The sequence below is a fragment of the Hyla sarda genome, chromosome 6, assembly GCF_029499605.1.
Source record: "Hyla sarda isolate aHylSar1 chromosome 6, aHylSar1.hap1, whole genome shotgun sequence".
Taxonomy (NCBI): domain Eukaryota; kingdom Metazoa; phylum Chordata; class Amphibia; order Anura; family Hylidae; genus Hyla; species Hyla sarda.
In genome coordinates, this window is record NC_079194.1 from 1,122,015 (window position 1) to 1,134,647 (window position 12,633).

Genomic DNA, 12,633 nt, shown 5'->3' on the forward strand with positions numbered 1-12,633 from the left:
TCTTGGGTAGTGCTGAGGCCTACTCCTGACTGCTCCTGGTGTAATGTATGGGGTAATTAAACACTCTTGGGTAGTGCTGAGGCCTGCTCCTGACTGCTCCTGGTGTAATGTATGGGGTAATTAAACACTCTTGGGTAGTGCTGAGGCCTACTCCTGACTGCTCCTGGTGTAATGTATGGGGTAATTAAACACTCTTGGGTACTGCTGAGGCCTACTCCTGACTGCTCCTGGTGTAATGTATGGGGTAATTAAATACTCTTGGGTAGTGCTGAGGCCTACTCCTGACTGCTCCTGGTGTAATGTATGGGGTTATTAAAGCCTCTTGGGTAGTGCTGAGGCCTACTCCTGACTGCTCCTGGTGTAATGTATGGGGTAATTATACACTCTTGGGTATTGCTGAGGCCTACTCCTGACTGCTCCTGGTGTAATGTATGGGGTAATTAAACACTCTTTGATACTGCTGAGGCCTACTCCTGACTGCTCCTGGTGTAATGTATGGGGTAATTATACACTCTTGGGTATTGCTGAGGCCTACTCCTGACTGCTCCTGGTGTAATGTATGGGGTAATTAAACACTCTTTGATACTGCTGAGGCCTACTCCTGACTGCTCCTGGTGTAATTTATGAGGTAATTAAACACTCTTGGGTAGTGCTGAGGCCTACTCCTGACTGCTCCTGGTGTAATGTATGGGGTAATTAAACACTCTTGGGTACTGCTGAGGCCTACTCCTGACTGCTCCTGGTGTAATGTATGGGGTAATTAAACACTCTTGGGTAGTGCTGAGGCCTACTCCTGACTGCTCCTGGTGTAATGTATGGGGTAATTATACATTCTTGGGTAGTGCTGAGGCCTACTCCTGACTGCTCCTGGTGTAATGTATGGGGTAATTAAACACTCTTGGGTAGTGCTGAGGCCTACTCCTGACTGCTCCTGGTGTAATGTATGGGGTAATTAAACACTCTTGGGTAGTGCTGAGGCCTACTCCTGACTGCTCCTGGTGTAATGTATGGGGTAATTAAACACTCTTGGGTACTGCTGAGGCCTACTCCTGACTGCTCCTGGTGTAATGTATGGGGTAATTAAACACTCTTGGGTAGTGCTGAGGCCTACTCCTGACTGCTCCTGGTGTAATGTATGGGGTAATTATACACTCTTGGGTAGTGCTGAGGCCTACTCCTGACTGCTCCTGGTGTAATGTATGGGGTAATTAAACACTCTTGGGTAGTGCTGAGGCCTACTCCTGACTGCTCCTGGTGTAATGTATGGGGTAATTATATACTCTTGGGTAGTGCTGAGGCCTACTCCTGACTGCTCCTGGTGCAATGTATGGGGTAATTAAACACTCTTGGGTACTGCTGAGGCCTACTCCTGACTGCTCCTGGTGTAATGTATGGGGTAATTATACACTCTTGGGTAGTGCTGAGGCCTACTCCTGACTGCTCCTGGTGTAATGTATGGGGTAATTATACACTCTTGGGTAGTGCTGAGGCCTACTCCTGACTGCTCCTGGTGTAATGTATGGAGTAATTAAACACTCTTGGGTAGTGCTGAGGCCTACTCCTGACTGCTCCTGGTGTAATGTATGGGGTAATTATACACTTTTGGGTAGTGCTGAGGCCTACTCCTGACTGCTCCTGGTGTAATGTATGGGGTAATTATACACTCTTGGGTAGTGCTGAGGCCTACTCCTGACTGCTCCTGGTGTAATGTATGGGGTAATTAAACACTCTTGGGTAGTGCTGAGGCCTACTCCTGACTGCTCCTGGTGTAATGTATGGGGTAATTAAACACTCTTGGGTAGTGCTGAGGCCTACTCCTGACTGCTCCTGGTGTAATGTATGGGGTAATTATACACTCTTGGGTAGTGCTGAGGCCTACTCCTGACTGCTCCTGGTGTAATGTATGGGGTAATTAAACACTCTTGGGTAGTGCTGAGGCCTACTCCTGACTGCTCCTGGTGTAATGTATGGGGTAATTAAACACTCTTGGGTAGTGCTGAGGCCTACTCCTGACTGCTCCTGGTGTAATGTATGGGGTAATTATACACTCTTGGGTAGTGCTGAGGCCTACTCCTGACTGCTCCTGGTGTAATGTATGGGGTAATTAAACACTCTTGGGTAGTGCTGAGGCCTACTCCTGACTGCTCCTGGTGTAATGTATGGGGTAATTAAACACTCTTGGGTAGTGCTGAGGCCTACTCCTGACTGCTCCTGGTGTAATGTATGGGGTAATTATACACTCTTGGGTACTGCTGAGGCCTACTCCTGACTGCTCCTGGTGTAATGTATGGGGTAATTATACACTCTTGGGTAGTGCTGAGGCCTACTCCTGACTGCTCCTGGTGTAATGTATGGGGTAATTAAACACTCTTGGGTAGTGCTGAGGCCTACTCCTGACTGCTCCTGGTGTAATGTATGGGGTAATTATACACTCTTGGGTAGTGTTATTGTTAAATTTACTGATAATTTTATCAGTAATAAAATAGAATTTTGCAGAATGCTAATCGTTACATAACGGAACGCTTGTTGCGTGTGATTTTTTAATGAAAAAAAAAAATAGACGGAGAGGGATTAACTCTGCTTAATCATTTTTGCCAAAAAAACTCCTTTGGTGATCTGAACTTTTGGAGACAGATGCGCTTACACACATATGTCATAATTTTTTTTTTTTTTTAATTTGAAACATTGTGTGGTTTATTATTTTTGAGAAGAATGTCTTTGGGTGGTCCACCGTCCTTCATTTTAGAGTCTTCTGAACTGTTTTATACAATTTTACAATTTTATTGATTTTTTTTGGGGGGGGGGGGGGGGGGGGGGGATTGTGAAGCCCTATGTGTACTGGTGCATCAGCCAACACCAGGCTGTGTCCTTGAGCCAATATATGGGTTACTGATGCCGCTGTGATGGGGCCTGGGTCTGGTAATTTCTAATTTTCTCATAGGTAGCACCTGCTATCCAAAATCTTCGGTTTAAATTTCTTAATTCATCTTTTAACCTTAGGGATTGTGAAGGCCTAGTGCCTACTCATGCTGCTGGCAACTCTGGGCTGTGCCATTCATCCACTATATGGTCTCCTCATGCTGCCAACACCTCCACGCTGTGTCATTCAGCCACTATATGGTCTCCTCATACTGCCAACACCTCCACACTGTGTCATTCAGTCACTATATGGTCTCCTCATGCTGCCAACACCTCCACACTGTGTCATTCAGCCACTATATGGTCTCCTCATGCTGCCAACACCTCCACACTGTGTCATTCAGCCACTATATGGTCTCCACATGCTGCCAACACCTCCACACTGTGTCATTCAGCCACTATATGATCTCCTCATGCTGTCAACACCTCCACGCTGTGTCATTCAGCCACTATATGGTCTCCACATGCTGCTAACACCTCCACACTGTGTCATTCATCCACTATATGGTCTCCTCATGCTGCCAACACCTCCACGCTGTGTCATTCAGCCACTATATGGTTTCCTCATGCTGCCAACACCTCCACACTGTGTCATTCATCCACTATATTGTCTCCTCATGCTGCCAACACCTCCACACTGTGTCATTCAGCCACTATATGGTCTCCACATGCTGCCAACACCTCCACACTGTGTCATTCAGCCACTATATGGTCTCCTCATGCTGCCAACACCTCCACACTGTGTCATTCAGCCACTATATGGTCTCCTCATGCTGCCAACACCTCCACGCTGTGCCATTCAGTCACTATATGGTCTCCTCATCCTGCCAACACCTCCACGCTGTGCCATTCAGCCACTATATGGTCTCCTCATGCTGCCAACACCTCCACGCCATGTCATTCAGTCACTATATGGTCTCCTCATGCTGCCAACACCTCCACGCTGTGTCATTTATCCACTATATGGTCTCCTCATGCTGTCAACACCTCCACACTGTGTCATTCGCCCACTATATGGTGTCCTCATGCTGCCAACATCTCCATGCTGTGTCATTCACCCACTATATGGTCTCCTCATGCTGCCAACACCTCCACACTGTATCATTCACCCACTATATGGTCTCCTCATGCTGCCAACACCTCCACGCTGTGTCATTCACCCACTATATGGTGTCTTCATGCTGCCAACATCTCCACGCTGTGTCAGTCAGTCACTATATGGTCTCGTCATGCTGCAAACATCTCCACGCTGTGTCATTCAGTCACTATATGGTCTCCTCATGCTGCCAACACCTCCACACTGTGTCATTCACCCACTATATGGTCTCCTCATGCTGCCAACACCTCCACGCTGTGTCATTCACCCACTATATGGTGTCCTCATGCTGCCAACACCTCCACGCTGTGTCATTCAGTCACTATATGGTCTCCTCATGCTGCCAACACCTCCACGCTGTGTCATTCAGCCACTATATGATCTCCTCATGCTGCCAACACCTCCACACTGTGTCATTCACCCACTATATGGTCTTCTCATGCTGCCAACACCTCCACGCTGTGTCATTAACCCACTATATGGTGTCCTCATGCTGCCAACACCTCCACGCTGTGTCATTCAGTCACTATATGGTCTCCTCATGCTGCCAACACCTTCACGTTGTGTCATTCAGCCACTATATGGTCTCTTCATGCTGCCAACACCTCCATGCTGTGTCATTCAGCCACTATATGGTCTCCTCATGCTGCCAACACCTCCATGCTGTGTCATTCAGCCACTATATGGTCTCCTCATGCTGCCAAACCTCCACGCAATGTCATTCAGCCACTATATGGTGTCCTCATGCTGCCAAAACCTCCACGCTGTGTCATTCAGCCACTATATGGTCTCCTCATGCTGCTAACACCTCCATGCAGTTTCATTCAGTCACTTTATGGTCCCCTCATACTGCCAACACCTCCATGCTGTGTCATTCAGCCACTATATGGTCTCCTCATGCTGCCAACACCTCCACACTGTGTCATTCAGCCACTATATGGTCTCCTCATGCTGCCAACACCTCCACGCTATGTCATTCAGCCACTATACGGTCTCCTCATGCTGCCAACACCTCCACGCTGTGTCATTCAGCCACTATATGGTCTCCTCATGCTGCCAACACCTCCACGCTGTGTCATTCAGCCACTATATGGTCTCCTCATGCTGCAGACACCTCCACGCTGTGTCATTCAGCCACTATATGGTCTCCTCATGCTGCCAACACCTCCATGCTGTGTCATTCAGTCACTATATGGTCTCCTGACACTGATGCCACGAACAATCTCTGTCATTGTGCTGCTGTGAGGCAGTGATTCTAAGAGCGATGCCGGTAATCTGCATGTTATTCTGAATAACAGTATTATTTCACTACCCCAGCACACTCCATATGCGTTTTAGGACACAGCAAAGTGTTCTATACCCCTATAGAGGCTGTATGTAGGCTAGAAATAGCCTATATTAATATAGATTTGCCGCGAAAAAATTCGAAACAAAACAAACTTTTTCGGAAAATTCGGCGAATCGGCCGAATCGAATTTTTTAAAAGTTCTTCAAAAGTTACCAGTCTGACCATAGTGCTCTCTGCTGACACCTCTGTCCATGTCAGGAACTGTCCAGAGTACAAGAAAAATCCCATAGAGAGCCTCTCCTGCTCTGGACCGTTCCTGACATGAACAGAGGTGTCAGCAGAGAGCACTGTGGTCAGACTGGAAAGAACTGCACAGACTGGAAAGAACCCAAAAGGAGGGGGAGGGGAGAAAACATGATTTACAGGTTTTATTGGTGGGTGGGGGAAGCAGGACTAACTGGCTTTATTGGTGGGTGGGGGAATCAGGACTCACAGGTTTTATTGGTGAGTGGGGTAATCAGGTCTCACAGGCATTATTGGTGGGTGGGGGAATCAGGTCTCACAGGCATTATTGGTGGGTGGGGGAAGCAGAACTCAAAGGTTTTATTGGTGGGCGGGGGAAGCAGGACTCACAGGCTTTATTGGTGGGTGGGGGAATCAGAACTCACAAGCTTTATTGGTGGGTGGCGGAATCAGGACTCACAGGCTTTATTGGTGGGCGGGGAAAGCAGGAATCACAGGCTTTATTGATGGGTGGGGAGAAGCAGGACTCACAGGCTTTATTGGTGGGAGGGGGAATCAGTATCCCCAAGCTTTATTGTTGGGTGGGGGAATCAGGACTCAAAGGCTTTATTGGTGGGAGGGGGAATCAGTATTCACAGGCTTTATTGTGGGCGGGGGAATCAGGGCTCACAGGCTTTATTGGTGGGCAGGGGAAGCAGAACTCACAGGCTTTATTGGTGGGTGGGGGAAGCAGGACTCACAGGCTTTATTGGTGGGTTGGGGAAGCAGGACTCACAGGCTTTATTGGTGGGCGGGGGAAGCAGGACTCACAGGCTTTATTGGTGGGTGGGGGAAGCAGGACTCACAGGCTTTATTGGTGGGTGGGGAGAAGCAGAACTCACTGGCTTTATTGGTGGGTGGGGGAAGCAGGACTCACAGGCTTTATTGGTGGGTTGGGTAATCAGGACTGACAGGCTTTATTGGTGGTCATGAAAAGCAGGACTCACAGACTTTATTGGTGGGTGGGGGAATCAGGACTCACAGGCTTTATTGGTGGGTGGGGGAATCAGGACTCACAGGCTTTATTGGTGGGTGGGGGAATCAGGACTCACAGGCTTTATTGGTGGGCGGGAGAATCAGGACTCACAGGCTTTATTGGTGGGCGGGGGAAGCAGGACTTACAGGCTTTATTGGTGGGTGGGGGAAGCAGGACTCACAGGCTTTATTGGTGGACGGGGGAAGCAGGACTCACAGGCTTTATTGGTGGGCGGGGGAAGCAGCACTCACAGGCTTTCTTGGTGGGCGGGGGAATCAGTACTCACAGGCTTTATTGGTGAGTGGGGGAATCAGGACTCACAGGCTTTATTGGTGGGCGGGAGAATAAGGACTCACAGGCTTTATTGGTGGGTGGGGGAAGCAGGACTTACAGGCTTTATTGGTGGGTGGGGGAAGCAGGACTCACAGGCTTTATTGGTGGGTGGGGGAAGCAGGACTTACAGTCTTTATTGGTGGGTGGGGGAAGCAGGACTCACAGGCTTTATTGGTGGGTGGGGGAAGCAGGACTCACATGCTTTATAGGTGGGTGGGGGAAGCAGGAGTCACAGGCTTTATTGGTGGGCGGTGGAAGCAGGACTCACAGGCTTTATTGGTGGGTGGGGGAAGCAGGACTCAAAGGCTTTATTGGTGGGTGGGGGAAGCAGAACTCACAGGCTTTATTGGTGGGTTGGGTAATCAGGACTGACAGGCTATATTGGTGGTCATGGAAAGCAGGACTCACAGGCTTTATTGGTGGGTGGGGTAATCAGGACTCACAGGCTTTATTGGTGGGTTGGGTAATCAGGACTGACAGGCTTTATTGGTGATCATGGAAAGCAGGACTCACAGGCTTTATTGGTAGGTGGGGTAATCAGGACTCACAGGCTTTATTGGTGGGTGGGGAAGCAAGACTCAGAGGCTTTATTGGTGGGCGGGGGAAGCAGGATTCACAGGCTTTATTGGTGAGCGGGGGATGCAGCACTCACATACTTTATTGGTGGGCGGGGGGAGCAGGACTCACAGGCTTTTTTGTTGGATGGGGGATTCAGGACTCACAGGCTTTATTGGTGGGCGGGGGAAGCAGGACTCACAGGCTTTATTTGTGGGCGGGGGAAGCAGGATTCACTGGCTTTATTGGTGGGCGGGGGAAGCAGGACTCACAGGCTCTCTCTATGGGGGAGGATGTGGGACTCACAGGCTTTATTGGTGGGTGGGGGAAGCAGGACTCACAGGCTTTATTGGTGGGTGGGGGGATCAGGACTCACAGGCTTTATTGGTCGGTGGGGGATTCCAGACTCACAGGCTTTATTGGTGGGTGGAGGAATCAGGACTCACAGGCTTTATTGGTGGGCGGGGGAAGCAGGACTCACAGGCTTTATTGGTGGGCGGGGGAAGCAGGACTCACAGGCTTTCTCTCCAGACACATTTTCCTGATGTTCTCCGTAAGTGTCTATACAGGTAGATGTGTCAATCTCTGGTGGGTCTCACAAGCTTCTCCTGCCCTGATAAATCCCCAGGACTAGTAGATACATGGTCCATACACTGTACACCTCCCCCGCAGCTGCTGCTCCGCACCTCTGTGTCGTCTCCTCTACAAGTATCAATTCTACAATAAATCTTATACATCAATACTTATTACTTAATGTAGGAAAAGACGCGATGAATAAACCGTAAGCGTCCGGTATCAGCCGCGCGAGAACCAAAAATCTTGTTGACAAATTTCACGCTCAGTCAAGATGAAAATATCTAATTTCATGGTTTGTATATTACATTCTATGGATGGCGGCTGAGATACATCTGTATTATACCGCAAACTACTCCTCAATCAGGATAGATAGATATGAGATAGATAGATATGAGAGAGATAGATAGATAGATAGATAGATATGAGATAGATAGATAGATAGATATGAGATAGATAGATACGAGATATATAGATAGATAGATAGATGGATATGAGATAGATAGATAGATATGAGATAGATAGATAGATAGATAGATATGAGATAGATAGATAGATTAGATATGAGATAAATAGATGGATATGAGATAGATAGATAAATAGATATGAGATAGATAGATAGATAGATATGAGATAGATAGATAAATAGAGAGATATGAGATAGATAGATAGATAGATATGATATATATATATATATATATATATAGATAGATAGATAGATAGATAGATAGATAGATAGATAGATAAATAAATAGATATGAGATATATAGATAGATAGATATGAGATAGATAGATAGATAGGATAGATAGATAGATAGATATGAGATAGATAGATATGAGATAGATAGGTATAAGATGGATATGAGATAGATAGATGGATATGAGATATATAGATATGAGATATATATGAGATAGATAGATATGAGATAGATAGATAGATATGAGATAGATAGATAGATAGATATGAGATAGATAGATATGAGATAGATAGATATGAGATAGATATGAGATAAATAGATAGATAGATAGATAGATAGATAGATAGATAGATAGATAGATAGATAGATATGAGATAAATAGATAGATAGATAGATAGATATCAGATAGATAGATAGATAGATATGAGAGAGTTAGATACATAGATAGATATGAGATAGAATTTAATTTGTTGGAAAATAGTGCTGTGAGCCTTGTTGTTCTCCTGTATACACCCTAGACCATGATACCTGCTGCTTTGCATGCTGGGAGTTGTAGTGGCCCCCTGGTTGTGTAACATTGCTGTAAGGCCATTGTCTATATGGGCCTATTGTGTTCCAATGTTTTTTATTACCCTAAAATGATACAAATGACAATAGGAGCTTAGTGTCTGCAATATTGTATCGTAAATACAAAAAGAGGGGGGTCAACCTGTATGTATACATATAAAGGGGGCTACTCTCAGCAAAGAACAAATATACCAAGGAAAGCTATTACTGTATAAAGTGCTCACCTATAAATCCTGGAATAGTATATAGTTCCTTTATTTATTGTTATCACAAAGGTACAAGATACACAAACAAAAGGGCATTAAAAAGATTTAAAAATCTTCATAAAAAGCCAAATACAACATGAGAGAGGAGCCATGAACCCGTCCTCTAATGAAGTAATATATTCTGCCGTTTATCCCAAATATTACACATATTACCAATGGGTGAGATATGATAAACTAATAAAGTGTCCGGGATTGTGCAATATATGTAAAATTCATCAATAAATAACAAAGTATAAGAGTTACCACAGTAAACACCTAAATACATCAAGCAAAGAAAACAAGAGACGTAGCATACCACAACCGGAGGAACAGCAGGATGTGATGGGGCGGGGTCACAAGAGAACTCCACGCGTTTCGTCACTGAGGGCGACTTCCTCAGGGGTGTTGTGCTAAACATGACTTCAAACACATCAATACACATTCTAATTAGTTTACATTTCTTACAGGTGGAGCGTCCCTCATGGCGCTATCATGAGCATAGACTTCCGCTAATGTAAACGTACACTTCACTAATCGCACATGCGTATGTCGTTTTCCACAGATTGTAAAAAACTTTAGATCTATTGTGGAAAAGTCCAATCTCCCACATGAACAGCAGATTAACCCACAGTGCAGTGTGCATATATTAACACAGAAGTTAAAACTGAAATGAGCCCACAGTGCAGTGTGCATGTGCGATATGAAAAACCCACGGGTGATCCAAGAAACGACACCTACGCTGATAACAAGCAATTAACACATTGCGCAGGCGCGGTTCTATATGCAGTGTGCATGTACGATATGAAAAATCCACGGGTGATCCAAGAAACTACACCTACACCGCTGATAACAAGCAAGTAACGCACTGCGCAGGCGCAAACTACTGCACATGCGTGAAATTACGCAATTAGCGTAGCGTAAACTCGCGCATGCGCATGGCGTTTTTCACAGATTGGAAAATACTTTACATCACTCATTCCAAAGCGCATGCATCCAGCAGTCTCAAACAATATTAGCGATCTCTCGCTCGTGCGTTAACCGAGTCACCTGAGTTCGGTTCACGTGATCACATGAACACAAGTTGCCAAAAATCCTAATAATGAACATTGCGCATGCGTCAATACATCAACCTAACATTAGACTGTTAAAAATGACTCTGTCATGAGCATACGTCAAGCATACAGTTTATAGTCACAATTTGCGCTTGCATAAACCTTATTATATATTGTTTTACATAAGATCAGTCCCTAATGCATAATGTCCTTACTTAATATTCATGATTATCCTGTTCCTATGTCCCTATAGGATAATGCGATTCAAATACACAACTCTCATTATCCACATCATCTCAGAGTATTGCTGTTCACACAGCATCACATGGTATTGGGAGAGATTGTAGTTTAGGATTTTGTGTGGATAATAAAGTGCAAGTAGTTGGATATTGGATTATAGGGAACATTTCCATATTACAATAGCAATCCTCTTAGGTGATGTGGATATTGAGAGTTGTGATATTTGTCTATTTAATTGCATTTGTGGTCGTGGCTTATATGGAAACGTACTTACCCACATTGTTCTAGCAACCTAACCTAACGGTCTGTGGTGTGCCAAAACCGTAAAGCGTGCGCACGCCTATAGAGGACACGCCCCTTGGAATGTCTTTAATAAGGGATGGTTTGGGTGGGTTTCGCACAACGCCACATACGCCCTGATTAAGGTGAGAGGGGGTATTTATAGAGACCGCCCCTCCCACAAATATAGCCCAAGGGCTTTAACACTTGTGGTCGTGGCTTATATGGAAACGTACTTACCAACATTGTTCTAGCAACCTAACCTAACGGTCTGTGGTGTGCCAAAACCGTAAAGCGTTGGCACGCCTATAGAGGGCAAAAGACACATGATTTAGAAAAAGTATTTTATTTTTGTTTAACATTTCACAAAGCTAAGTACGTAAAGACCTGGGCAACCTTGACATGAGGGTCAGGTATGTAACGAGCAAAGCAGAAGGATTTCCACCTGCCCATAGCTTTAACCAAGTGGGCTGGTACATTGTGCCGAGAGGCTGCTGAAGCCACACCCATGCGAAAAGAATGTCCTGATATAGTTCTCGGATCATGCCCCGATGCCGCCACTAGTGTGCGTATATGTTTGACAAAAGTGACTGTTGAAAGCGGCAGGCTACCGACCGGGAGTAGTGGGCTGCTATGGGGTGCGTGCTGGTGTGTTAGCTGTAAACTGTCTAATACCGCTACTGGACACCATTTGTGTCCGGCCGGGAAGTAAGTCACCTGGACCTCTTGTCTCGAGGTTTTAGTGGAACGGAGTGTGAGCACTTGCTTGTTACCCCTGCGTGACACTTGCCCTTTGGTCAACTCCTGTCCTGAAGTGGAGCAAGTGAACTCAGGTGGTAAGAACCCGTAAAACCCTAGATACATGGCTGCCTTGATGGTAAGACTGAGGGGTAAGCCAAACTGGGACGTGTCCAGCATGTCCGACATACCCCTGAAGAGTTCACTGGAGACAGGAACATGAGTGGGCGCACTGCCAGGGGCCCCGTTACTGATCCCTCTGAGAATAGCTTTAATGGGATGTGAAGAAGACAACGAAGGCCTACCCGGGTGCTGCATGGACATGAAATAGTGCACCCCTGCCAAATAATTTTTGATAGTACTGTGTGACAGTGATGAAGCAGAGTGGCAAAAAGCAACAAAGCTAAGAAGTGATGATATGTAATCAGTGTTCTCCTCTGGATGTGTGGAGAGGAACCTCTGATAGGTGTCCCAACCTAACTGATAGCAGGACTTAGTTCTGGCTGCGAGGGAACTGGTAATGAGTTCATTTGCCAGCCGTCTATACTGGCTTAACCCAACACCAGGGACTGGAACGGGAGTACCGCTGTGCCAATGGGATCTGCGTCTGGTGCCACCTGAAAGAAAAGACGGATTTTATTCCTTGACAGGGCGTCAGCTGCTATGTTACGCGACCCTTCTAAGAACTGGGCCGTGAACTGGAAGTTGTGATCTAATGACAACTGCACCAGCCTCCTGAGGAACCTCATGACCTGTGGGGACCTGCCCTTATTTAAGATCTCCACTGTGGCA